This window comes from Vicugna pacos, chromosome 21 (assembly GCF_048564905.1).
Source record: "Vicugna pacos chromosome 21, VicPac4, whole genome shotgun sequence".
Taxonomy (NCBI): Eukaryota; Metazoa; Chordata; class Mammalia; order Artiodactyla; family Camelidae; genus Vicugna; species Vicugna pacos.
Window position 1 is genome coordinate 32,070,771 of NC_133007.1, and position 27,963 is coordinate 32,098,733.

The 27,963-nt window shown below is 51.5% G+C and overlaps 1 protein-coding gene across 7 annotated transcripts in view; it reads left to right on the forward strand.

Moving 5' to 3' along the window:
• The window catches only part of ZNF469 (zinc finger protein 469), a 233,320-nt gene that overhangs the window by 36,641 nt on the left and 168,716 nt on the right, over positions 1-27,963 (forward strand). Inside the window, exons 2-5 of one of the 7 annotated variants that reach the window (XR_012062921.1) lie at positions 4,825-5,221; positions 5,570-6,566; positions 6,655-7,583; positions 8,270-11,699. The gene's annotated coding sequence lies outside the window, so the exon portion shown is untranslated. Of the gene's footprint in view, positions 1-4,662; positions 5,222-5,569; positions 6,567-6,654; positions 11,700-27,963 lie in introns of those variants that run through there. The other 6 variants (XR_012062918.1, XR_012062919.1, XR_012062920.1 and 3 more) reach the window with 6 other exon arrangements.

A 27,963-nucleotide genomic window follows, 5' to 3' on the forward strand; every position in this document is an offset into this window, starting at 1 on the left:
GCCAGCTTCTGGTTTCCGGCCACCGTACTGTCGTCCCCAGCAGCGGCCTGCTGGGTGCACGGAGCCCCAGGCCACCCGCCAGCAGGGGAAGGACAAACAAGAAATAATGTAAAGGCTTTCTCTAATTCAGTTTAAAAGTTCAACATGGAAGGAACAATGATTTATTTTTGCAGTGATAACACAAATGCAAATTCTGGCAGGACACACATCACACTAAAAATAATGTGTCTGCCAAACTGAGACATCTCTGGAGCAGAAATATGCTTGGAACTGACAGTGCTGCCCTGCAAGAGTTGGCTGCCTCGGAGTACTCGCCCACCGCTGGAGAGGGCAGCGGGGCTGTCAGAATGCATGCACATGACGCAGACTCACTGGACCCCAAGGCCTGGGATGAAGCGATGTTGAATTGAAACCAAAAGAAAGTTCCCTGGGGCAACCTGACCCTGTGCGCCCTGCCGTCATCCTCCGCAGCTCAGAAGCGTTGGAGCCTTTGGAATTGAGTGGCCCGCAGTGGCATTTAATTGTTCTGGAAGTGAGCCCTTTAAACCTGGGGTGCATGCCATCCAAAAGCCACTGGAAACGTCACATTTTTTAGTGAATGTTGTGCCAGAAAACTCCAGTTCGTTGTGCTTTGAGTGAAGCACAGTCGTCACGGAGCAAGCGAGCTCACGGAGGGACGCTGACAGGTTTCCCCACAAAGTCACAGGAACAGGGGAGGCACATGCTGTGGTCCTGGCTTGGGGGTCTTCAGGGACGACGCTTTAATTCCATCATGGAATGTTCTGGACCTGTGGATGAATCTTCTAACAAGGTTCACGTTTTAAAATTGGATATATTTATATTCTGTACCCAAATGGAATGTACTTGAGATAGCCTAAGATTTTTGAAGCTTTAAATTTGGTGAAACATTGGAAAGAATCGTAGAGACTTTTTTTTTTTTTGGATGAATTTCAGCTTGTAAAATAGTTGTTGACGAGAAGTTCTCTGGATGGATGGAGACAAAAACACAGACCCTGCCCAAACATCCAGGCTGAAATAGACACATATTTCCATCTGGAAAAATGAGAATTGAGAAAATCCTCTACTTGGCCAAATTTGCCTTGCGCTTACTAGATCTGTTAGCACCTGTAAGAAAAGAATTTTCTCAATAAACATTACACTTTACAGACGGTGAGCCAGAGGTGTGAACAATTTTGAATTTATTGGTCATGAAGTTTAACACTGAAGAGGATTGGTGATAGTTTATGAAAAAAATAAAAGTAATAAATAATGAAAAAAGACGTTCTTCAAAAAAAATCAGTGACATCGTATTATAGCCAGTTTCATTTTAAAAGCAAATTAAAGCTTTTGAGTATGGAGCAAGAGTAATTTGTGTGCTTGGTGTTTTTTTTAATGTCTAGATAATAAATACAAAGAATTTTTAAAGTTTTGCTTTAGTACACACGGATACAGTCTTGGAATAATTTACTCTTTTTTTTTTAATTGAAGTACAGTCAGTTATAATGTGTCAATTTCTGGTGTGCAGCATAACGTCCCAGTCATGCATAGACATACATATATTCATTTTCATTGCTTTTGATAATAGATTTTAAATAGAACTGTTTCATAGGCCCACCAGTAGGGAAAATAGAAATGTCAGACTATAGATACTCTGAAAACGTGTACACTCTGGAAGTTATTTTCAGCACCTCTTAAATTCTCCTCAATATCTGGTCTGCTCCCTAAGTTGTACTGTCACCCTAACGATGTTCCATAACATCTCACTTGTGGCATAACTCTTGTGTTTCCCTTTGCTTCCCTTGCTCCTTAAGGATGTAAATGATATCTTACTTGTTTTTGTGTTTACTGTTTATTTAATCCAGCTATCCAACAAATAATTAGTGCCTTTGTAACTTTGTAAACCCAGCATGTACCAAGGGTATAGCAATGTAAGGTTCTTTAAAGTTGGATGGTGAGTGGATGGATGGATGGATGAATAGATGGGTAGATGGATGGATGATGGATGGGTGGATGGGTGGGTGGATGGGTGGGAGAATGGGTGGATTAAACTTAACCATTAATAAGGACATCACTGATACTTTTGGAGTTTTCTTCCTTTCTTAACCTGAAGCGTGTTCTCCTGGTTCATTACAACACAATCTCCTTGTTGGCACATCATTTCACACTATTTCATGGCTCTGTGAGTCTCCAGTCATCAGAGGAAGTGGCAGGAAAATAGGACAGTGCCAGTAGAAACCTCCCAAGTCCTTGCTGGGTAACAGCTGGAATTTGGGTTTCCAGATGGTGGTCTGTGGAATCCTTTCTGACTGGACAGTGCATTTGTCTGTTGGAGGCTGGGATGGGCCAGGGACCCTTTCAATGAAGCAGAATCATGTGCTACACCAAGGGTGGCTTCCAGGTTGGCTCAGGCCAGGTGGCCAGCAGACGGGACCCGCTGTACCTGTAGCCCTGTAGGAGGGCAGAACCACTGTGGACCAGAACCTTGCATCACAGGGCATCTTTTATCCAGTCGGGGTCCCACGTCCATCCACTGAAGTCCTGCCCACCTTGAACACCTCCCCCAGGAGGCTGCCCGTTGCCTCTCCATACAGAACACAGCTGTGCCTGCTCTGGGCTCCCCCAGCCCTGGGCTCATGCCGCCCTGGGTGGCTATAACTTTTCTCGTTCATCCTGGTCCCCGTGAGCCTTCCTCTTGACGTTCCCTGGTGCTTGCTGAGGGTCTTGGGGTGAGGGTGCTGCTGCCGGGATCTGTTCCGCTCTCCTGTCACCGTGTCAGTGAGGTGCTCACTCGGGAGCCCAGTGCTCATCTGAAGTTCGGGGCTTCGAGCTGTCTGACCACGTCAGCTTCTCAGTTCCTAGAGTTTCAAGGGGAAGTGGCTGCAGAGAGTGGCTGGTGAGGCTGAGCACCTGTACTCATCAGCTTTCTAATCTCCACTCGACCCTGGACGTGGGCGCCAGCATCACTCACCATCTTCAGTTGGAGGAACTCAGGCGCCGTGGCGAGGAAGCTGGTGTCCAGCACAGTCAGGACCCGTGACAGACAGGCTGGCCCCACTGTTCAGACAGACAGGAGCTCAACCTGCTCTGCCGCGAACACCCACATACCACCGCGCGATTCCACCGTGAAGACTGCGCCGCGTTCACTCTACCAGACGTCCACCCATCCACCCCCAGCCCCTGCCCCTTGGTCCCGATCTGAGGATCCGTCGTATCTTTGCGTGCATTTCAAAAAGCAACTGCAGACCCTTCGCCTCAAACACCGGAGCTCGCGTTCCATCAGCCGCAGTGCAATGTTCACGTCAGTGAGGAGACTTTCCCTACGGTGAAATGCACAGACGTGAGGTGTGCCATTTGCTGAGTTTTAACAAAAAAGCAAACACCTGTGGCCCCCTCCCCTATCAGGACATGGAACCTCCTTCTCCCCCAGGAAGTGCCCCCTTCCCAGGCAGTCCTTGCCCCCACCTTGAGGCAACCACTGCCCTGGTTCTTTTACTCTATATAACCCAGGGTCAGCATTTTTAACTACCACTCTGCGCTGCCCCCTGGGGGAGGGGTTTTCAAGGGCTAGCCTTGGGGGTGGGGGACTGACAGATCTTTGCTTTCTCTGGGTATCAGCTTGGGTTCTCCAGGGAAACAGAACCCATGGGGTATCCATCAGTTATCTATTTAATCTATCTGCCTATCTGCAGAGAGAGAGATTTATTTTTTGCTCTAAGGATTGTGGGGCTGACAAGTCTGAAATCTGTAGGGCAGGTCAACAGGCTGGAATCTCTGGCAGGCTGTCTGCTACAGTCACAGGCGGCCTTTTTGTTCTCTGGGAAACCTCAGTTTTTGCTCAGAACTCCAACTGGTTGGATGAAGCCAACACACCTTCCAAAGGGTCATCCCCCTTACTCAGGGCCAGCTGATTGCAGATGCCAGCCACATGTGCCAAAGCCACAGCAACATCGGTACTGACATTTGAGTCAGCAGTGGGTGTCGTGGCCTGGCCACGCAGACACATGAAACAACCCTCAGGCTGGGGGATGTCTCTGAGTCGAGACCTCCAGCTCCGGACGTTGAGAATCAGGAAGGCGACTGCCAACGTGAGAGAGGCCCAGAGACCAAGCTGGGAGGGAGCAGCCAGGCTGAGTCTCACCAGCCCTCGGAGGGAGCTGTGCAGGGCAGGGACCAGGCTGAGGGGTGGCGCCGGGCCTCCTTCCCACGGCCCTGCTGCTGAGCGCAGCTGCACGTAACAAAAGGGCTTCTCTGTGTCGCTCTCCTGCATGACGGCTCCTCCCAACAGATGATCTGATTATGTTTTAATGAGAATAATATTTGCTTCGAGGAAGGGTGAATCCAGCCGTGTTTTTATATCAGCCAGATGTCTTCAGCTATTTACCCCTCCCTACCCTGGGATTCTGGCAAAACCTGTGATGCCATTTGGCCTCAAAGAGTCCCCCTCCCTGGGCCCCACCTCTCCAGCCACCCGCTCTGATGGTCAGGCCTGTGGGTGTTTCCAGGGAGACGGGGGCCACGTGGAGCTGATTCATCTACACGTTGCTCATCAAAATGCAGTTTTGTAATAGCTAATGGGTGCGGGCAGCCTTTCCAATCTTTTTTTATAAGCTTCTTCCTGACCCTGTTATTTCAGCCAAGACTTAACATAACCTCATCTTAAAAAGACTGATGGTTGGCCCCAAACTCAGAAGCTGCGTGTTGAAGTGGGCACTGGGCTTGGCCGAACATTTTCTGCCGATTTTAGGCTGAGCAAAGCCAGCAGCTGGGAAAGAGCAGACTCTCAGGAAAGCTACTAACTTTTTTTTCTCCCTGTCTGTTTTTCAGGCTGACAACGGGCGCTGAGCCGGGAATCCAGGGACCTGGTGCTGTGACACGTAGGACTCGGAGCCACTTAGCTCTGCTGGTCTGCGGTGGCCCAAGGTAGGGCTGTCACCTCGCCCGAGGTCCTTTTTGATGGAGTTTTCTTTTGCCAAAGATTGGGGTGTAGAGAAGTCACTTTGTCTGTCCTCCCCAGAACTTGGTTTGTTCATTCTTTCTCTTCTTATTCCATGACTTTTATTGAACGCCTGTGGTGTGACATCGGTGGTGAGAAAAAAAACTGAGTGTGTGTCGTTTGTGGGGAGACAGACAAACAGGCAAACAGCTCAGTGAGAAGATGATTGCAACTCATGGTGGAGGGGAGACCCACGAACGGCAAACTGGGAGCCTCCTCTGGCAGATGGTGGGTACAAAGGTCTGAAGCTTGAGAAGGAAGAGTGTGGGAGGGGTGGAGGGAAGAGCATTTGGGACCGGGAACCGAGTGTGTGGGATCCCTGAGGACTGGGAAGACGTGCACGTGGCTGTTGTGTGGGAGGGTTGACTGGGAGGAGGATGAAGAGGAGGGCAGGGCCAGACCACGCGCACCTCAGAGGCCGAGGGAAGGAGCTTGTGCTTTATCTGAAGAGAAATGAAAAGATGTTGAATGTCCGCAGTGGGAGAGGGACTTGGTCCAGTTTTTGTGGTTAAGTCAGGTTTATTGGGACACAGTCGACGTCAGTAAAATCCACCCTTTCCATTGCACTGTTCTGAGTTTCAGCAAACGCAGTCGTGTGAGCATCACAGTCAAGATGCGGAGCGGCTCTGCCCCCTGCCGAAGTCCCCTGTGCCCTCTGAAGTCAGCGCTCCCAATCGCCGGCCCCCGGCAGCCCCGTCGGACTCCTGTCCCTGTGGCAGTTTTGCCTTTTCCGGGATGTCCTTGGAAGGGGTGGCCGGGTGTCACCTTGGCATCTGTCTTCCTTCGCTTGTCACTGTCTGACAGCCACATTGTCTCGGCGTTAATGGCCTGCCCATCTCAGTTGCTGGGTGGTTTTCCAGAACACCTGCTGAAGGCGTCTGGGCGTCTGGGCCCTGGCAGCCGTGCTTGGCACTGCAGGAGCCCAGGAGTCCTGCTGGCGTTTCTGCCCCTCGCACCAGCGCCCATCCCAGGCTCCATGCACGCTTGTAGGGGTTTCTGGGCTGCACAGTACGAGCAGGTGTAGCTGTATGAGAAACTGCCCAAATTCGTCCGAAGTGGCTGCGCTCCGAGGGCTCCCACCAGCAGCCCGGGGTTCCGGCGGCCCCGCCGTCAGGTCTGTGAGCTGGGCCGTCCTGACGGGTGCGGGGGGTGCCTCACTGGGGTTCTCATTTGCCTGTGCCTCGTGGCTGCTGCCTCAGGCCCCTTTCCTTGGGCTCCAGTGCCGTCTCTGAAAGGTGCTTATTGAGGGCGGGGGGAGGGGGCGCCAGCTGGGAGCCGAGGGTCGGAGTCCTGGTCTGAGTTCGGCCGCCAGCCTGGCGTGTGGCCTTGGGCGCCCACCTCCCCGCTCTTGCCTGGCTTCCTGTGACTGTTTGCCGGGGACAGCGGCGCCTCACAGGGCTGCCGTGAGGATGGAGGCCAAGGTCACAGACAGGGAGGTGCTTTACGCACCGATCGTGTGGTCGCTGTCGTAACTCCCAAGAAAAGCTCCCAGCGGTCTCCTGGGCTCCGTTCCTGCCCCAGACCTAGCAGACGCCCTCTGGCCCGCTTCGCTCCCCATCGCAGCCACCGTGAGGTCAGTAACGAGGAGGACCATGGCTGACCCGTCTGCAGCCTTGCTAGTCACGGGGCACCGTCACGTACGCGTCTGTCTGTTTCCCCAGGAGAGGGAAGGACAGCTTATCCGTGCTGACCGGCGCTTTCTGGAAAACTGTTTACGCCGGCACCCTCTAGTCCCCAGCCTCTGTCCGCCCCCACCCGGCTCCTCCCGTGTGCTCTCCTAAGAGACACAGGCAGTGCCTTGTTTCTGTTTTCTTGGGCTGAGAACCCTCGCGTCACCTGGACCCCCATCTTGCCTGCTACGTGGATTGTCATTCAGCAGGTCCTCTGGGGCCTTTTTGAAGATAAATACAAAATCTCCCACCACCTCCATCACCTGCTCCAGGTCCAAGCCCCTCCTCTCTCACCTGGACGTCAGCCAAGGCTTGCTAACAGGTCTCCCTGATCCCCCTGCCCTGTGGCCGTCCTCCAGAGAGCAACCAGAGAGGTCCTGCGTCCCCTCTCAGAGCCTGGTCCCCTCTGCCACCTGCCCTCCTGCCCTGGGCTAGCATCCTGGCTTCTGCCTGAGGACCTTCTGCCCAGACCCCTCCGTGCCGCCGGCTCTGCACAACATGCGGGCTCAGCCCAAAGGCCCTGCCTTGGGCAACTTCCGTCCCTGCCCCTCCTCCCTTTCTTCTCGGCACATGGCCCCCACCGCACGTTGTGAGTGTATTTAGTATTTTGGGTCTGTCCCCGCTCTGGGAGGTCACCCCATGCTGCTGGAAACTTGTAGGACCCTCCATCCTAAAGTCCCCTGGCGCCAGGCTGCAGCACGGGGCTCTCCAGAGTCAGCAGCTGGCTTGGTCCTTGCTGAAGGGATGAGCACACGAATGACGAGGAACCGAAGGCGAGGGGTGGCGGAGAGCTGCAGCAGCCCATTGTGTTGTGACAGTCCGCATCGGCGGGGGGGTGCACGGTTTCTCTGAAAGCACCTGGGAGTCTGCAGGTGGTCCTGTTGCGGGTGGATTCACACACAACTTCTTGAGCCTCTGGTGTGAGTTCTCTGGACTTTGAATGTCATTCTTCTAAAATTTCAGTATGTACGTGTGTTTAACAGTGTCAACAGGCTAGGGATAGAACGGCACGTGTGTTTATAACAAGCAGACAGAAGATACCCAGGCGGAGATGAGCAATGAGAAAATTGCTTGCTAACTGGGGGCGACTTTGCCCACCAGGTAGGGTTGTCAGATAAAGCACAGAATGCCTGGCCAAATGTGAATTTTGGAACTTTGGGTAAACAAATAGGCTTTTTTTAAAAAAAGCATAAGTATATCCCAATTATTGCTTGGGACATACTTACACTAAAGTTATTTATTGCTTCCCTGAAATACAAATCGAACAGAGTGTCCTGTATTGTTTGCTGAATCTGGCAGCCCCGTCCAGAGAGGATGCCTGGCAGCATCTGGAGACAGTTTTGGGGTTGCAGCTGAGGGGGTGCTCCTGGCATCTAGTGGGAAGAGGGGTGCTGCTTGACACCCCACAGTGTTCGGGACGGCCCCTTGTGACACAGAACGAGTTGCCCACGTGTCATTTGTGTCCCCCTAGAGGAAGACAGCTTGCTTGTGCTGGGGACCCTCCTGATCCTTGTAACCCTTGGGGAAGGGGCTTTCTGCTTGGTGGGCTCAGGGTCTGCTCCAGAAGCCATAGGCGGCCCAGTGACAGTTGGTTACGATGTTCAAGGAAAGGAAAAGTCCAGAACCTCAGGTGTGCAGGCGAGCCAGGCCCACTCGTCAGGGAAGGTGATGGCTGTCGTGAGAAACTCAACCCCTTGTGGATTCTTTTCCTGGATCTTTGTTTTTTGACGTCATTTCCTCCCTGAGTGATCTGTCCACGTGATGTTGAAACTCCAAGAGGATGGGCTCTCCACTGAAGACCATTCCCTGCCTCTCCTCCCGCCCGAGTCCTCCTTCCCCGAGGTGCTCACTCCTCTCTCAGTTGTTTCTCATGATTATTTTTCACTAAACATATAAGTTTTGTTTTTATTGCTACTTCATAATTGTTTGCATTTAAAAAAAAAGTTTTGTCTCTTACACAACTCCCGCCCTGTGCACCCCTGCAGCCGCTTCCCGTCCTCCTGAGAAGGGTCCGCCATGACCCCTGGTGAAGTCAGCGCTTGGTGTGTGAACGGGCACAAATGACGGCAGTCAGCGTGCATTGAGCCGCGGGACGGCTTAGTGTTCCATTTCTTTCCACGAACAGCTTTATGTTTTCTCTGGGACTGACCGATGCTCCTCTCCTTCAGGCTTAGTTTTCTACGTCTGGTCCTTTGCTTTTCCTCCGCCGTTTAACTCAAAGGTCGGACTTCTCTTTGAGCGGTAAGCCCTGCAGACGGGGCTGTGCTGCACTGTCAGGGGGTGGAGGGCAGGCTGCCTCTCTCTTCCTCCTGGAAGCACTGTTTCCTGGACCTCCTGTCTTGCCTTCTCTTGGTGTCCGCCATCCCTTCATAGCCTCCTGGGACATGGTGCGTGGTGGTGTGAGTGACAAACATTGCAGCCACATCAGTGAACAAAGGGTGTGTCTCCATCGAGTCATCGCTGGGCCACCCCTGCCCCCCGATAGTGAGCCCTGAGGGAACTCAGCGTGGAAACAGGGCGCCCCACCAACCCTCAGCCTCTGCAGCTGCCTGCAGGGTGCCCCTGCGGGGACTTGGGGTGGGGAAGCCCGGGACACTGGCCCTGAACGGCCCAGGGCCATGGAAGGGACAATTTCAGTGAGCCCAGACTCTGGCACCTTCCCAGACGTAAGAAGGGGCTCAGTTCCTCAACTTGGGATGCCTGGTTTTCTTTCATTGTAACGGTAACCTTTTGATGTTCCGACTACCTGGTCTTTGTTGTGAAATCTCCTGTATGCCTTACCTCTTGGGAACAGTCCCTCCGAGCGATCTGAGAGGCTGTCTCCCGGGCTTGAGGGCCTCAGGAAGTCTGCCGAACGAGACGTGACTGTCAGCTTCTAATGTGTGCGTTTTTTTCCAGTGGACAGTGGGAAAGTTTTTAAGAACCTGCAAGTCTGAAAATGTCCTTATTCTGCCCTTTCACTCGATAACCTGTCTGACTGCAGAATTCGAGGTTTAAAGCAATTACCCTCCGAACTTGGAAGGCACTTCCACGCTGTATCCTAGCATCGGGGGTTGCCACTGAGAAACGAATGCCACCAGATTCCTGACCTTCTGTGATGTGTTCTGTGTCTCCGGAAACTCCCGGGCCCCTCCTCCTGAAGTGCCACGGCGCCAGCCTGCAGCGTGCCCCTCTCCTGAGGAGCCGTCTGGAGACTCCGCTGCCCTTCCGCTGGGAAGACTCGTGCCCTCACTTCTGCCAAGTTTCCTTTCATTGTTTCTTCAGTTAATTGTTTTATTGCTTTTGCCTCCGTGCCGCGTGTTCTGTAACTTCTGTCGGCCTTGTGCCCTTTGGGCTGACCTTTTATTTCTGTCTCTCTTTCCCCCGTTTCTAGCCTTTCAATCTCTTTCTCTTCAGCTGTTCAGCTTTCCAGGAAATGTCTTCAAGCCCTTTCTTCCTACTTTCCCGGTATTTTTGGTTTTGTTTTACTAGTATATTTTAAGTTTCCAAGATTTTTCCTGATTGTTCAAATTTTTCTTATGATAGCTCCCTGGTTTTTTTTAGCTTGCTTTTTTGATTCATTCATTCATTTTAACTTTTAAAGCAGCTTTACTGTGGGATAATTTCTGCATAGTAAACTACACACACTTTAGACGTACAGGTTGGTGCCTTTTGACGGACGTGTAGAAACCACCACTGCACCACAATCCAGGCAGCGAACGTTCCCATCACCCCCTGGGGGTGCGGCACCCTGCTCGGATTCCATCCGCACGACACCTTCTCTCTCCTGGAGGTGGTTGGCTGCGCTTGCTCTCCACCTCTCTTGCTCTCCCTGCATTTCCTGTTTCCTGAGAGTTCGTATTTCTTTCTTCCATTTTTGTCTCCCGGTTTTGGGGTTTGAGCTCTGTCTTTGCTGTGAGTGTCTGCTCTCGTGTCCCGGGCGCCTGGCAGACCCCCGCTCAGCGCAGCGTGAGCAGGACTGCACATTGCTCTGAGGGAAGCTGGGCTTGCCCAGGGCCTTCTCAGGAGGGCAGGGGCCAGGAGCCAGTGGTTCTGCTGGGGGATTCCCAGAGTCGGTGTCTGTGCTCGCTGCCCTGGGATGGCAGTTTTTCTGGGGTGGGGTCCTCCAGCTTCCAGCTGCGGGTGAGGAGGCTGCCAGCCGGTGCGTGGGAGGAGGGGTGCAGGTCTCAGGGTACGGCAGGCAGCCGCCACTCGATGGCTGATGGATGGACTGTGCAGCGAGCGCTTTTCTCGCATCATGCCTTGGTCCCTAACTTGAGAACGAGCCCCTGCCCGTGCCAGGGTGGGGAGATGGTCCCGTCTGGCGGGGGTGGGAGGCAAGCGGACGGAGGTCCAGCAGTGCTCTCGTTTCCCAGCTCGGCCCACACTGCCGTCCTCGGGGACTCCTGGGCCTCATGTCCTCAGCCGCCAGTTAGTCAGGCCCCTCCCCGTGGGCACCGAAGCCTCGTCCCTCAGCTCCGCCTCGGCTGCTGGGACCCCCCAGCTTCTCTCCACCCGTGTTTGGTCTTCTGTCCGATGGTGTCCGCGCCTGCCTGCTTTGCTCCTGGTGGGCCCATGCCTTCTACCCCTCACCCTTGTTTCGGTTTTGTAAGGGGGAGAGATGGTGTGCATCCTGCCAGCCAGCTCAGCTGGCCCTGCAGAAGCTTTTTATACCTAAGAGAGAGTCTCTGGGGGTGTCGTGCCTCTGGCCCCTCTCAAACAGTCGTTGGCCTCTCTTTTTTTAAATTTAATTTCATTTAAATTTATTTTTTACTTGAAGTGTAGCCAGTTTACAATGTTATTTCAGTTTCTGGCGTACAGCACAGTGCTTCAGTCACACATGCACATGCATATATTGTTTTTCAGATTCTTTTCCATTATAGGTCACTACAAGGTACTGAATATAGTTCCCTGTGCTGCACAGAAGAAACTTGTTGTTTATCTGCTGTATGTATAGTAGTTAGTATCTGCAGATCTCGAACTCCCAATTTATCCCTTCCCCCTCCCTTTCCCCCGTGACCGTTAGTTTGTTTCTGTTTTGTCAATAAATTCATTTGTGTCCCTTTTTTTTTTTAAGGTTCCACATAGAAGTGATATCATACGGCATTTTTCTTTCTCTTTCTGGCTTCCTTCACTTAGTATGATGATCTCCAGGTCCATCCATGTTGCTGCAAATGGCATTGTTTTATTCTGGTTTTGGCTGAGTAGTATTCCATTGTTTAAATAAACCACAGCGTCTTTATCCAGTCATCAGTCGTTGGACGTTTAGGCTGTTTCCATGTCCTGGCTGTTGTAAACAGTGCTGCTGTGAGCACTGGGGTGCAGGTGTCTTTTCGAGTTAGGGTTCCCTCTGGATCCACGGCCAGGAGCGGGATTGCTGGGTCAGCTGGTTTCTCTCTGTAATGAGAAAGAGAAAGCCAGAGGGGAGGTGGAGTGGTAGAGTGTGTGCTCAGCGTGCACGAGGTCCTGGGTTTTATCCCCAGAGCATCCGTTAAGGGGGAATAAAACAGGGAAGCAGCATCCAGCTAGAATGTAATCACAGTGTGTTATTTTCATAGCATTTTATTTTCCTGGGTCCCTAATTTTTTTTTAAGTGAATAATACAGATTTCCCACTGGTCATAGTGACATAAATTCCTTCTGGAAGTAAATTTAGGCATTTAAGAAATGGATTGGCTTTAAAGAAAGATGTTAAGTGAGTAACAAGGTGTAGAGACTTAGCCAACATCACTAGGCAGCTACATGAACGGCTGGTGTCAGGGAGACCCTGAAATGCTGGGAAGCCCCTTGTCCTGCGCGGGCAGACCTGGGCTCCACCCTGGCCCCACCTCTCACGGCGGAGGCCCACCTGCCGCCTATCCCAGGGTCACTCTGAGAACTCACCATGATGTTGGGATGAGGTGCTTAGCAGGGACACCTAATCACGTGTGGAGCGCGTTTCAGAGGTCGCCGCCCTGGGCCCTCCGTGTCGAACCTGCCGCAGCGCCACCCCAGCTCTGAAGCAGGACACCTGCCCTCAGTGTGGCCAGGACCACACCTGGGAAGCGGGGGCTCACAATTTCTGCTTCAGACACACACACACCTAATAAAAACCACAGCGTCCCTGAGCCCTGTGCCTGCACAGTGACCCCGTCATCTCTAATCAGCATTGCCCTCGGTGTCGGACGGTGGGAAATGTTCACGGGCTGCGGCAAAATGAGGAAACTGCAGAGAGGTTAGAAGCTGGTGTAGGGCTTGCAGCTGTCCTGCTTTGGGGAGAAGGACTCTTTATCCTGAGATTGTGTGCTTTTTGTCATTTGAGGAAATGATAATGATGGTAGAGGATAATGTGTTTGGGGGGTTTTATTTAAAATGTGGAAATGAAAAATTAACAGTTCTGTAGTAGACAAAAGACTTCTGAAAATTGTATTGACTTTTGGTTCTGGACCTCTGACTGTCCGGTATCGGGCAGCAGGAGCAAGAATGACCTGCTTGTTGTAAAGAGCTAGGAAACTGCATGGAGGGGACAAAGCATGGCTGTCACACACTGGACAACGGACCCTATGAGGGAGCAAGCAAGGGCCCATGACTGCCCCAGCTCCCTGCGGGGAGGGGAAGTGAATAGAGGTGGAGATGTCCCTGAGTGGAGGAGACAGAACCTGGGGTGCAGGGAGGCCGAGCCAGCGAGGCCTGGACGGCAGAGGGCTGCACAGGGCCCCGCGGCGTCGTGGTAAGTGCTGATGTGTGCACGTACGTGAAAAAATGGCAGAAAGCTGGCGGCAGACCTACCCGAGGCAACAGGCAGAGCAGTGCCTGGCGCTCATGCGGGGCCGAGGACACGCTGTGCTGGCAGCAGTCAGCGTGGAAAGACCTCTGTGTGTGCTGGCACTAGCAGCCTCCTCAGGAGCGTATTCTCAGTAATGGTGATAAATTAGTTTTAGCCTAAATCTGCTCTGGACCCACCCCCAGCGACACTTGAACGCAAGCCTCAGGAGGTCTGACAAATTCCAGACAACTCAGAATTGCACACCAGAATAAAAGCCAAGATTATTGAAAGGAGCACCACAAAAGCCAGAAAGCAGTGGTGAACATTCACAATGTCTTGCCGTCAACCAAAACTGACCATGCGTGCGAAACCAGCAGGGAATTCAGACCCAAAATCAAGGTGGAAATAGTCGATAGAAAGACACCCTCAACATGGCAGAGATGATGGAGTTCACAGACGAGGATGTTGAAACAGCCACTAAAAATGTGTTTCATACGTTCAAGAAGCAAGAGTTGTAAATAATAAGACAAGAAATAGAAGATATAAAAACAGCCACAAATGGGTCTTTGAGTTGAAAATTTAATATCCAAAATGAAAATCGTGCTGGGTAGAATTCACAGTGGAGTAAACACTCTAGAATTAAAGATCAGCGAGTTTGAAGCCACAGAAACTGTTCAGATTAGAGCGGAGAGGAAAAAGACTTGAAAAACAAAATAACAGAACCCAGTGACCCATGGGATAATATCCAGCCACCTAGCCTGTGAGTGATTGGAGTTCTAGAAAGACGAGAGGGAGGCAGGGACAAAAACCCTGTGGAGAAATCATGGCCAAACGTCCTCTGGATCCAGTGGAAACTATAAGCCCACAGATCCAAGGAGATAAATAAACCTTATGAAGAATAAACATTGAGAAAACCACGTTAAGACACGTTATAAACCAACTGCTGAAAACCAGCAATGAGAAGAAATCTCAGAAGCAGCCAGATAAAAATGACACATTGTGGACGGAGAAGCAGAAGTGTGCGAGACGGCAGACTTCTCACCAGAGACCGTGTGGGCCAGAAAACAATGGGCACGTGTCTTTTACGTGTGAAAAGAGGGGGAAACCTGTCCTCAGAGATTGTATTAACCCGTGAAAATACAGTCCAAAACAGAAATAAAATTAAGACCATTTTGGACAAACAAAAACTGATAGAAGTCGTTGTCAGCAAATCTGCTTTACAAGAAATGTTAAAGGGGGTTCTTCAGGCAGAAAAAAAATGATCCCACATGGAACTTTAGATCCACACAAAGCAGCGAAGAGGGCCAGAAATAGTAATTAAACAGGCGGATGTAAAAGATACTTTTCTCACTGTCATGTCTCCCGCAGTGGTATTTCACTGTTTAAAGCAAGAATAACAGCAGTGTATCCTGGGGTTGGTGGTCTACCTGGAGGTAAAATCTGTGACAGTGGCGGTGCAGTGAAGGGGAGGGGCCGTAGGAGGTTATCGCTGGGTGCTTCTTACAGCACTCGTGACGTGGGTAATGTCATTTGGCTGTGAGAGTTAGGGAGGTATGTTATAACCTCTGGAACATCCATTAAAAATAAAAAAATTAAGGCATAACTAATAAGCCCATAGTGGGGATCCAGGAGACTCTTTAAAATAAAACCCTCAGTTAATCTAAGAGAAGGCATGACAATAAGAAGAAACATAGAGCAGAGAGGGCAAATAGAAACCCAAAGTCAGGGAGGCAGATTTAAACCCAACCGTCTCAAAGATTACCTTAAGTGTAAACCATCTAACGTTCGGGATGAAGACAGAGATTGCAAGATAGGAGGAAGAAACAAGACCCAAGTAAATGCTGCCCACGAGAAGGGCCATTGACACAGAAAGCCGCCCAGGGGTTAAACGTAACGGAAGGGGGCAGGGTGCACGCCGCTGACACGGGCCACGAAAGCCGGCGTGGCCGTGCGGACACCAGACGCAGGAAAACGCGTATCAAAGGGTAGTTCCAGGGACAAGGAAGTCCATTCGTCAAGGCAGAGGGGTCAGTTCATCACAAAGGCACAAGCACTAAATGTGTATGTGCCGCACGGCAGCACGGAGGGAAAGGCAGGGAAGCCGAGGGAGCTCAAAGGAGAAGTGGAGAAAACACAGCTACCGCCTGACTCCACTGCCCTGGGGCTGCTCAGGGCTCCACTGGAGGAGCAGAGGCGGGCGGAGGTGTGCGTCTGTCGAGAAGACAAGGGGTAAGGGGTCAGCTCTGCTGTTGTGGAGGCTGCAAAGCAAGGCTGACGGGGGTGCAGGCACGGCCAGTGATGTTGCTCACGGGAGCAATGGCTTCTTTCCCTGGGGGAGCCTCAGCCAGGCTTTTAAGCTGATTAAGTTGAGACCACATGAATCACCTCCTTTACTTAAAGCCAACTGATCAGGGACTTTAATTACATCTGCAAAATCCCTTCTCAGTTGAGTGTTTGCCTGGATAACTGGGGACTGCATCCCAGCAAAGCAGACACACCAGGAAGCCACCGCAACCCTCCCCGATGAGCAAGAGAACAGGGAGAAACTTAGTGACAATGCAGAGACTTGGAAACGTTATCAGTTAACTTTAACCTAATCGGCATTTACAGATCATTCCACCCGACGGCAGTGGAACACACATGGAAAATTCATCCAGATGGACTGCATCCTGGACTGTAAAATAGATTGCAATACATTTAACAAGATTAAAGCCATACAAAGTATGTTTTCTGACCACAGGGGATTGATTTCAAAGAGGTCAGGAGATTTCTCCAAGACCAGGCAGCTAGGAGGTGGTGGACCCAGGGTTTGGACAGAGCCTTTCTTGCTTTTTAAAGATGCGCCCACTTCCTGCTCCCCCAGCTGCCTCCCCAGCTGCTGGGAGACTGGAGGCACCGGGCACCCGGCACCAGTCACATCTTGCCAAGGGCTTGCAGTTGCTGGCGACTCCGCGTGGTTAGTGCCAGGCTGCCCAAGCGCTGTGGCTCCAGCCTCACGTTTGTCATCGTGAAGGGCCTCATGCATTGCACGCTGGGCGCTTTTGTCCCGGGAGGCACCAGGGTGAGCCGACATGGCTGGCATTTCTCTCTGAGGACGCAGAGATGCAGCAGAGAGAACATGATGAACTGGCCCAGGGCCATCAAGGGAGGCGGCGGGGAGCCGTGTCCTCTCCATCAAGGTCCTGAGGCGTCAGAGAAGGAGATTTGTTCTGTGATGCCAAGGACCAAGTCCAGGACCCTGCAGTCACTGCCAGAATCCTCTCCAACAGAACTCGGGACGGTGGAGGTGGTGGTGCCCTGAGCCAGGGCCAAGAGGTTCCCACACCTCCCTCCCTCCCTCCCACAGAATAGCAGGTCAGGTCCTGCTCCAAAGCGTCTTGAACTTGGAACTCGAAACAGTAGCAGAGGGAACTATTACGGTGGGGAAATTCTGATAGTTACTGCTGCGTCTCTGTCCCTTGGTGGCTTCTGAGCTGCCCGCGGTAGGTAGCCCCAGGCCCGCCAGCCCAAACGCAGTCTGAGCACACATCAGAAGTCACAGATGACCAGCACACTGTCTTGCTGACTCATCCACTTTTGCGGTAAGTTTGGGTAAAAAGCAGCTTTGAAAAAAAAGAATCAATTAAATCCAAACAGATGTTGCAAGAAGTAGGTACACGAAGTGCAGACGGTGCAGCGGTGGTGCCCTGAAAGCCTGGGCAGAGCCGACGTAGCTCGTGCGCGTGGGGCGTGTAGCAGAGGTCTCATTTTGGAACCGTGCGAGCTTTTCCAAGGCCACGGAAATGGCAAAGCAAGGGAAGGGCCTTCCCTGGGGTTCTCTGGTGACTGACAGGTGATAATGCTTTTCTGGAGCAGAGACATTTCCGGACTCACTTATTCCTTTGCTCAGCCGGGTAAAAAGTGGGGACGGGTGTGTGCAGGGAGAGGACGAGAAAGTGGGAGCAGATGGAGGGGGTTAGTTGAAATCTTTTGCCAAACCACACATACCATGTGCCCAACTTTCATAACTAAAACGAAATGTTGAATTAATCACAACAAATTAAAACACTATTTATTGAGGGATGGTGGGGGTCTAATTTTGTGTGACTTGTGGAATTTCCTTAGTCCCTCCTGTTTTCCGCTCCCTTCTCCCCAGCCTCACTCCCCTGCGGGCAGACCGACTTGTTTTTCTTGCCACGTGAATCCATGGAAGTCAGAACTCTGATGCAGGAAGAGGCGTGCTCTCCAGTTACGCTGAGTGCGGGGCGCCTGGCTCTGCCGGCACGCAGCGTCCCGGGCGGCCCGGCCCCGCGGGGCGCCCTCACCCCCTCCTGCCAGGGCCAGACACAGTCGGGATGGCCGGCCTGCTGCTTCACTGCAGCAAAGGGAAGCTCATCTCTGACTTCCTTCTGCGTTTAGATGCTGCCTGGCGCACTTTTACGGAAGCGGCATTGGTCCTTGCAGTCCTCCATCTGTAACCTAGACCTCAGGGAAGTGTGACTTTTATTCTCTCTCCTGGGAGTTTTGTGACTTTTCAGTCCTATTCCCTGGAGCGAACCACCAAGGTCACCCCGCTGCCCCCTCCGTCTGCCATGAGATGCAGAAATGGAGGCGGGAGGGGAGGACCAGCCCCCAGATGTGGGCGGGAGGAGGGCGGGATGTGGGGGGGAGTCTTGGGGGAGCGCTGGTAACAGGGTCTCTGGGGGTGAGCTGTGAGAACGGAGGGAGGGAGAAGAAGCAGTGATGCGAGCTATGAACTGGGCTCCTTCAAAGAGCTCTGAGACTGGGGCACCTGCGTGGACGATGGGCTGGGCCCTCCCCGAGGGCACCAGTGTAGGAAAGGGGCACCATTGTCCACTTCTTGCCCTCCAGAGGACGCCGCCATTCACCACCAAAGGGTAGAGCGTGAGATGAACTTTTGTCATCATGCTCCCTGCCTTCACTACACCCTGGGGTCTGTTTATAAAGGAAAGGTTTAGACTTGCTATGTCGGAAAAGCAAAAAAAAAGGGTAACGATTTGTAAAACAAATTGGCTAACTAACACTTTGGGTCGACTTAGGTTTCCCCACACGTTAGATTTGCTTGAAGAGGAGGCATACGCACCAGGGGAAGAGGAGGCTAAAGATTCATTCATTTGTGAAGAGCAGGTATTGGGTTGGAGTTGCAGTCTGGCCCTGGCCACCCAGCAGGTGCTGGCTGCTGGCACCCAGAAGACATCCCTTCTTGTTCACAGTCAGGTGTCCGTATTTCCACAGACCTGCTGGGTCCGACCACTGAATGGACTGCCAGGATTTTCCCTTTAAACCCCATCCTGCCCCTCCCCATCCTCCCAGTGTGGATATGTCATTGTTCTGGCTAGGGTGATAACCTGTGTTTGTAATTTTGTTTATGGTGGTGAGTCTCACGGCAGGGGCTGGGTCGGGGTCCCAGACCAAAGCATCAGCATCACCTGGGAACTTGTTAGAAATGCAGATTCTCAGGCCCTGCTCCAGATTTGCTGTATTAGAAACTCTGGGGGAGGAGCCAGGCCATCTGCCTTTTACTAAGCCCCCCGTGTGCCTCTGACACAGTTTGAGACCCTCTGGCCTTTGAAACTGCGCACTTCAAATGGGCGAATTTTATGCAGGTGAACGACATCTCATTAATGATTTCAAACACACACACACACAAATAGACTATGCCAAGCAAAAAGTATAACAATGTTTTGTGGGGTTTGTAGCATTTCAGAGCAATATATGACAACAGTAGCCCACAGGATGGAAAGAGGGGGTGGGGCATCTACCCTCTGTAAAATTATTTCACTATACGTGAAGCGGTTTAATATTCTCTGAAGACAGGCTTTCAGTTCAAGCTGTGTATTTTAAGCCCTATCGCAACCACTAAAAACTCAAAGAAGAGGCACTGTCAGTAACGCTATAGCAAAGGTAAAATGGAACCATAAAAAATACTCAGCCCAACAGAAGCAGGAATATAGTCACAGAGTTTTGAAAGGACAAGATAAGACAAATTGGAAAATTAATAGCAACATTATAGATTTAAATTCAACTTTGCAGTGAAAAGGTAGGAATTATAAGATTGTGTAAGAAAATAAGACACAGTGGATGTCCTCTCAAAAATTAATGTTAACATAAAAAAAATTAGGTGGGTTGAAACTAAACCGACAGAAAAGGCTATACCATGAAAATGCAAATCAAAAGGAAGCTGGGGTAAAGATGTTAACATATAAAGTAGACCTCAGAATAGGGAATATTACCAGAGATGAACAGGGACATTTTATAATAATAAAAGTGTCATTCTACAGGAAGATACAACATTTATAAACGGGCTTGTATCCACACATGAAACAAAAAGTAAAGTAGAAACAGAAAAACCCACAAACACAGCTGGGAACTTGAACATGCGTCTTTGTAAGTTATGTAATAAGTAGACAGAAGATCAGCTAGGATGTAGAAATTCTAATCGCAGTCTCGTCCAGGCTGACTTAATTGATGTTTACCGGATAATCTTCCCCGTATCAGCAGAACACACATTTTTCACAGGTGCACGTGAAACACTCACAAAGTAGGCTGGGCCATGAAACAACTCTTACCAAATTTAAAAGAAGTGAAATTATGTGAAATATATTATCTGGCCACAATAGAATTAAACTAAAAATCAATAATATGTAACTCTAAATACTGGAAATTAAACAACATACTTTTAAGTAACCTATGGGTCAAAAATCAAAAGAGAAATTCAATTGAACAGAAAAGAAAGCACAGGATATGATGATTCCTAGGATACTGGTAAGGCAGTGCTTAGAGGGAAATCTGCAGCATTAGCTGTACGTGTTGGTGAAGAAGAAAGTTCTCAAATCAGTAATCTAAGCTTCCACCCTCGAGAGCCTAGGAAGAGGAAGAGCACAGTACATTCAAAGTGAGCAGAAGGAAGGAAACTATAATGACAGGAACAGAAACCAATGAACCTGAAAACAGAAAAACAGGAGAGAAAAATCAACAGTATCAAAAGCTGGTCCTCTGAGCAGAACAGCAGAAAAGCCTTAGCCGGACTGATCAAGGGAAAAAGAAGTCACAATGACCAGTATCCAAAATGAAAGAGGGACATCACTACAGATCCTACAGATATAAAATGCAATAGTCAGGGACACAGTAAGGAAATATTAACATTTATGACAATAAATTTAATAATGTAGGTATAATGAACAAATTTCTTGAATGACACACACTATTAAAGGTCACCAAAGGAAAATTAGATAATGTGAACAGCTCTACATATAATATAAAATTTGAAGTCATACTTAAATATCTTCCTACAGAAATAAACTCTAAGCCCAGATAGTTTAACTGGTGAATTCTACCAAACATTTAAGATATAGAAAATTCCAATTCTCCACGAACTCTTCCAGAAAACAGGAGATGGGGGAACACTTCCTAACTTAATTTATGAGGCCAGAATCACCCAGGTACCAAAACCAGGCAAAGATGTCGCAAGCAAAGAAGACTGCAGGCCACCGTCTCTCGTAAATGTTGAGCCAAAAATTCGGAACAAAGTTTTAGCACATCAAGCGCAGAGATGTATAAAAGGAGTGCTACGTCGTGGCCAGTTCTGTTTGCCCTCGGGATGCAGCATGGGTCAGCATTTTAAAAGGACTGAATGTGACTCATCTTACCAACAGTCCAAAAGGGAAGAACTGTCACCTCAACATATATGGGAAAAGCGTTTAGCAAAGTTCAGCGTCCGTTATCGATTTAAGGCAAACTGTGGTCGTTGGGAGTAGAAGGCAGCCGCAGCCTCTGATGGAACAACAGACAAGCAACGAACATCTGGGAAGCCCTGCAGCTGCCGTTACACTTCACAGTGAGGGACCGAAGGCGTCTTCCTACGGCTGGAAACAAGGCAGGATGTCTGCCCTTGTCACTGCTGCTTGCACTGGGTGGAGCTTCCAGCCAGTGAAATCAGGCCAAAAAGGAAAGCAAAAAGCCATTAAAATTGGAAGTAAGAAACAAGATCACCATCCCACGCATGCAACTTAGCCATCTGTGCAGAAAATCCCAAGTGATCTACCAAACAAACAAAAACAGACAAGCGCAAATAAATCTAGCAATGCTGCTGGCCACAAAGTCAATAGAAAAATTTTTAATTTTTTTAATTAAAAAAATTACTGTTATTAGTTGCGTGTGTGTGTGTGGTGTGTTTTCCCTTTGGTGAGGGGAGGTAATTAGGTTTACTTATTCTTAGAGACGGTACTGGGGATTGAACCCAGGACCTCATGCATGCTAAGCATTTGAGCTGTATCCTCCCCACCATGAAAGTTAACTGTATGTCTATACACTAGAAATTGGAAATTGAATTTGAAAAGCAGTGCTATTTATAAGAACATCACAAACTTGAAGTGCTTGGTGGTTAATCTTACAAAATATGTGCAAAGTTTCTATGCCAAAAACTGCAAAGCATTGTTGAGAAAAAATACGAGAAGACCTAAACAATTGGAGAGAGATGTGTTGTGTTCTTTTTCATGGATCGGAAGACTCAGTTTTGTTAAGGTCCCAATTCTCCACAAATTGACCTATAGATTCAGTGCAGTCCCAGTCAAAAGCTCATCATCTCATCAGACTTATTTTGGTAGATATTGGCAAGCTAATTCTAATACTTACAGAGAAGTGCAAAGGAACTTAAATAGCTCAAACAACTTTGAAAAAGGAAAAGTTGAAAGACTAACACTACATGCTTTCCAGACATACTATAATGCCTCTATAATCAAGACAGTGTGATACTGTCATAAAGATAGACATGTAGGTCAACAAAACAGGGCAAAGTCCAGAAATTTACTCACATGTATGTGGTCAATAAATTTTTCAACAAAGGCACCCATATGACTCAATGGAATAAAGATAGTCTTTTCAACACGTGAACTGGAACAGCTGGATATTAATATGCAGAAAATGCAGAAATAAACCTTGACCTATATCTTGCACCATATACAGAATTCAACTTACAATGTCATGGATCTAAAGGTAAAATTTTAAAACCTTAGAACATCTAGAAGAGAACACTAAAAAATTTGTGATAATTTGTTACGCAGAGATTCTTAGATAGGACACCAAAAAATGACCACAAAAGAAAAACTTGATAAATTGAACTATATCAAAATTAAAATCTTCTGCTTTTTAAAGACACGCTTAAGAAAATGACAAGATAAACCACAAACTAGGAGAAAGTATTTACAGAACACATATCTGACAAAGGATTTGTACTCAGAATACTTAACTCTTAGGACTCAATATTAAAGAAGACAATGCAATAAAAAGATTTGAAGTAATGTGCAAAAAGATGCTCAACACACTAATCATTAGGAAACTCAAAATTAAAACCATTATGAATTACCAGTACACAATGGCTAGAATGGCTAAAATAAGAAGACAGAAAAAAAGTAGAAAATAGAAAACAGAGAAAAGATAAAGAAAACCAGAAGGGCCAAGTGTTGACAAGACTGTAGAGCAACAGGAATGCCACATGTTGCTGGCGGTGCAGCCATGCAGGTACACTGATCGACAGTTTCTTATGTAGTTAAATGTACATTTAATGTAGGCTCTAGCATTCCTGGTCCCCAGTGTCTCCTGGAGAGAAATGAAAACCTATGTTCCCATAAAATCTGCACACAGACATTCATACCAGCTTTATTCATAATGGCCAGAGGCTGGAACCAACCCAAAAGCCCATCAACTGGTACTCAGATGAACGGACAGCAGTGCATCCGTATAGTGGAAACTATTCCGAAATAAGGTGGGCCAGGCTGCCGATGCAGCCACATGGATCTCAGGAGCATTGTACTGACTGACCGACACCGGACTCGAAGGCTACATGCTGTAGAATGCCATATACAGGACATTCTGGAACAGTAAAACCGCAAGGTCGGAGAAGAGAAAAGCCATTGCCCAGGGCCGGGGCTAGGTGGAGGGGACCGTCTGCCAAGGAGCAGGTGTTTTGTGTCTCTGTTGTGGTAGGAGGGCCTCGCCATAAACACTCGTCAAGTCATCAACCTGTGCATCTGAAAGGGGTGAAATTTACTGTACGTGAGTTACACCTCAGGAAACCGGAACTTAATCATACTGTGCAAACCATTAGCACAGGACCTGGCCATAGTAGTTGCTCAATTAAAAGGGCTCGCATCATTGCAGCCCACCTGTCTGTTTTGGGGGAAGGGAGAGACGTCCCGTGGGAGGAGGGGACCCCATGGGCATGAGCCGGGGGAGGCATTCCAGGCAGAGGGGGAGCCCCGCCGAAGGCGCAGAGTTGGAGGCACGCAGGAGTGTCTGCTGGCAAAGTGTGCATGAGGTGCACATGGGCACGGGGGGAGGCCCTGCCCCGGTCACTGTGGTAGGTGGAGGGGGCCCTGACAGGAGCTCTGGAGTCAGGGAGGCAGGGCTGAGCTCCACTTCATGCCTCATGGGCCCCAGCCAAGGCTGAGCCCTGCTTCACCTTCGTCCTCGTCCGTCGGCACTGCCAGGTGCCCAGACACAGCTCCTAGGTCTCCCTTTGCAGTGGTGACGCACGGCATCTCAAGAGGCCAGACTTCTGCGAGCCAGAACTCTCGCCCGCCCCTGTTCCGAGCTCGCCGTGGGCCACAACCGGAGCAGGCAGTTGCCAGCCGTTGGAAGTGCCTGCAGAGTGGGGGTGACCATGGAGTGAAGGGAGCATGGTGTCCCCAGGCCCCGTGCCTCCGGAGGGGCCGGGCCCTGGCTGGAGGTGGCCGAGCAGCAGAGGCGAACGTCCTGGCCAACCCCCACTCCCTGCTGTCCGCTGTCCTCACCTCCTAGTGGGTCAGAGAGGTGAGGCCGGCCCACCCATCACGCCCGCCCCGGGGATGTGTCCCTCAGAGCTGTCCTTGGTGTGTGTTTAACCGGCACCGTCTGGACACAGAGGCCCAGCCCATACCCAGAGATGCTGGCCCCTGGCTCCCCTGACTCCTCCAACTCTGCCTGAAGACGTTCTTTCCCATCCTGCCAGCCTAAGGACGCACTTCCTCACCTGTGCTCCTCCCTGCAAGGCAGGACGGAGGCGCTGAGAAAGAAGGGGCCAGCTTGTGAGGCTTCACTCGAGGCTTTCCACCATGGAGATCGGAGGTAGGCGGCCTATGGGAAGGGACCTAGACGTTGGAGGGTGTATCTAACTGACTTTGCCCCTGAGGCCTCCCCCGTTACTAAGGAAACCATTTTTCCCAAACATGCTGGCCCTCCCCACGGCCCTGTCTGGCTCCTGGGCGTACAGGGTGCCGTGCAGGAAGCAGGATCCACCTTGTGCCGCTACGCCAGGTGCAGCAGGAAGAGGGAGGCGTGGTGGAAACCGGGCACAAGAAATGGTCCACGGATCCGGGGCAGGCGATGCTGGGTGCTGGCCGACACAGTGAAAAATGTGGGTCTCCTGGGAGAGCAGTTTCAAGCGAGGCAGGGTCGAGTGGCGCCCAGCTACATGGCGACGCGTGGACACAATGATGCCCCAAGCGGGCGGACACCTGCTGCGGCCTCGTGGCCATGGCGGGGAGACCCCCGAGTCCAGTGCCGTCCTTCCCAGCCCCGCAGGCCTCACCACGGCTCCCCCTCCCGTTCCCCGGGCCTTTCCGGGGAGGCTCTGCAGCCTGGTGGGGACACAGCAGGCAGCGTATCCCATCTGCAGAGGCCGGAGTGTTGGCGGATCGCAGCGGGCCACGCCGGGCTGCCCCTGGAACTGCGCTGTGGAAAGTGGGAGGAGTCGCCACTGGACGCGCTCTTGCTGCCGCCCCCAGAGGTGCAGCCAACTGGAAAGCTCCTCCAGCAGCAGACTGGGAAGAGAGGCGAGGCTTCTTGGCCTCCTGCTCAGCCCCCTCTGCTTTTGGCGTCGGGCCTGGATTCTGCCCGCTCGCAGCCCGCAGCCGGGCGCCGGTGCCTGTGGGCATCCCACTGTGGGGGGAGGGCTGGCTGCCACCCTGGGCCCCGTCCCCTCTGCAGTAAGGCACCAGCCGCGGTTTACACAAGCCGAACAACCGGCGATGAGAGAAGGAGCTCCGTGGCCACGAAGACGGCGTCCACCAGGTGTGGAAAGCACGGGGGTGCAGGTGCTCGGACCCTGGGACGTGGTTCCCATCATCTGGTCATCAAGCGCCTGCTGCTGCTGGCTGGCCACAGGGGACACCCCACCTCGCTGGCCCTCGGTTCCTGCCTGACCCCATCGGGCTTGCACTGGCTCGCAGCGAACCACACTCAGCAGCACACACGTGCCGAAGGCACAGGCTCACGCAGACACAAGACGTGCACACACGCTCACACTCCCTGGGCTGAGAGACAGTGCACGTCCAGCGACAGGAGACGCGGCCGCTGCAGCTCTTCGCTGGGATTGCAATTGGGAGGAGGAGGATGGAAGGGTGTTAGAGTCCCGGGGCCCCAGGAGGAGTCCGGGCCAGCCTCCCAGCGACCCTCCTCCCGGGAGGACCAGCTCGGACCCCAGGGCTGCACGTGCAAGGGCATCTCTTTCCCAGTGGACGCTGGCTTTGTCAGACTGGGTCATGCTGACCGGTATCCAGACTCAGCCTCCTATCATCTCTCCTTATAAATCAGCCTGCCACAGGAGGCCAAGCGCTTTGCCCGAAGGCTCTGGCAATGAGAGCTTCCTCCCCAGCGGGTCCGGGAGCGAGCGTGCAGGGTCTGGGCTGCTCCGCCCACAGCTCCGCTCAGGGATGTGTGTGCGGGGAGGTGAGCCAGGCTTGTGTCATGTGCTGCAGAGTTGTTTTTGGCACCAGCTTCTCAGTTAGCATTAGTGGTGGGGCTCGCCGGCCGCTTTTTCTCCCGGAGACGCCAGCAGGGGTGAAGTCAGCAGATAGCTCTAAAACATGAGTGCCAGCCGCCTTTCCCCCGAAACGTGGCAAGAAGGCAGCTCTGTCCAAACGGGACGGCCGCTGAGCCGCGCCGGCCAGGCTGCAGGAGCTCCATGTGCGTGGGCTCCTCCGCTGGCACGTGGACAAAGCGAAATAAACACTCCTCTCGCTGGGCGGGCACGGGCGTCGGGTTCAAGTCGGGCTGGAGGTGCGGTCGGCCGAGGGATTCGAGGAAGCAGCCCGTGACTGGGCAGGGGGTGAGCTCCGGAGGAGCTGCTGATCAGATGGACCCTCAGGGACACCGGATTTTGGACATTTAACGTGACTGCCCAGGGTAGGGACAGGGGGCCTGGGGGCTGCAGGGTGTGGGAGGCACCCTTGGTCACCAGGAGGAGGAGATGGGAGCAGCTCCAGCAGAGGCCACTGTGTGAGACGGTGGGGGTCCGGCTCTCCTGGCGGGAGAGCCCTGGCAAGTGGAGGAGTGTGGACGCCCGGTGGGCTCGAGCTTGCCTGGTGTCTCCCAGGAAAGGCCCTCAAAGCTGAGACCCTGTCCAGTCTGGCTCTCAGAATCCCAGCGCCTTCTGTGCCCACGCTCCTGTGGGACAGAGTCTGGCATGTTCAACCTGAGAACCCACGTGCTCTATTAATAACCAAATTCTCTTTGATGAAATTGCAGACTGCAATTAAACGCAGGCCGGGAAATCCACCCCCCCTCCCCGTCTCCTCGACGCAGGAATTCACAGCCCTCTGTAATTAGAACAATGTTAGATTATGCCAATTAAAATAATAAAGAAAGGGGATGCTTCTTGTGGAAAGAGATGGCAAATCACGTCGCGACGACGTCCCCTTCAGAGTTTATTTAGGGTTTTTTGACTTGAAGAAGTCTCTGTTAATTGAGCCTCAGAAATGCTGGGAGAATCCCAACTGTGGTTTATAGGAGTTTGAAGTAGTCCAACTTAGTTCCAGATTGCCTGCGTTTTTTTTTTCTTTTTACATCTGTGAAATCAAAACCAGACAGATGCTTTATTAAAATGCAGTGCCCGATGCTAATTTTTTCCCATGGCTAATGTAATCGGCCCCGACCTTTCCGGTTTCTCCGAGTGTTTATCTCGGAGGGCCTCTCTCTCCTCCTCCCGTGGTACCCCCAGTCCCTCTTCTCCCCAGCAGGGTCTCAGGAAGGGGCCTGGACAGGGAGGCAGGGGGTGGGGGCGGCTGCTGGGGTCCGTTTCCCAGACCCTCCTGCTGGGATCGTGGCCCGCGGCCCGCTGGGCTCTGCCTCTCTGCCGTTTCTCCTTCTGTGACCCTGTTTCTACTCTGGAGCTCTAGTCTGGCTCTCGCTGATTCACACTCACTGTTTCCGAGCAAACCCGGAGCGTCCAGCCCACCCCCTGCTCTTGCCCAAGCCGCTCCCCCACCCTGGAGCCTTCCCTCATTGGCCCGAGAACTCCCGCAGATCCTCCCACCTCTTGGGTGACACTCCGCCCCAAAGCCATGCCTTGCTCCCACCCCCTGAGCTCCCATGTCACTTTGTGGCATCTGGGACATCGTAGGAGCCCATGTGTTGTCTGTTTTGTGTAGACCTGGGAAGGCACCGCTGTCATCCTGAGTGCCGACTCCCAGGGGGTGGCCTGGACTGCTGTGTTGGGAAGGATTCTGAGGCCATTAGTCAGCAAGACTGCGTACTCTTGTCGGATGATACCGTGTGCAGGAAGGCGGAAGTGGCAGCTCCCGACAGACATCTGCCCAACGT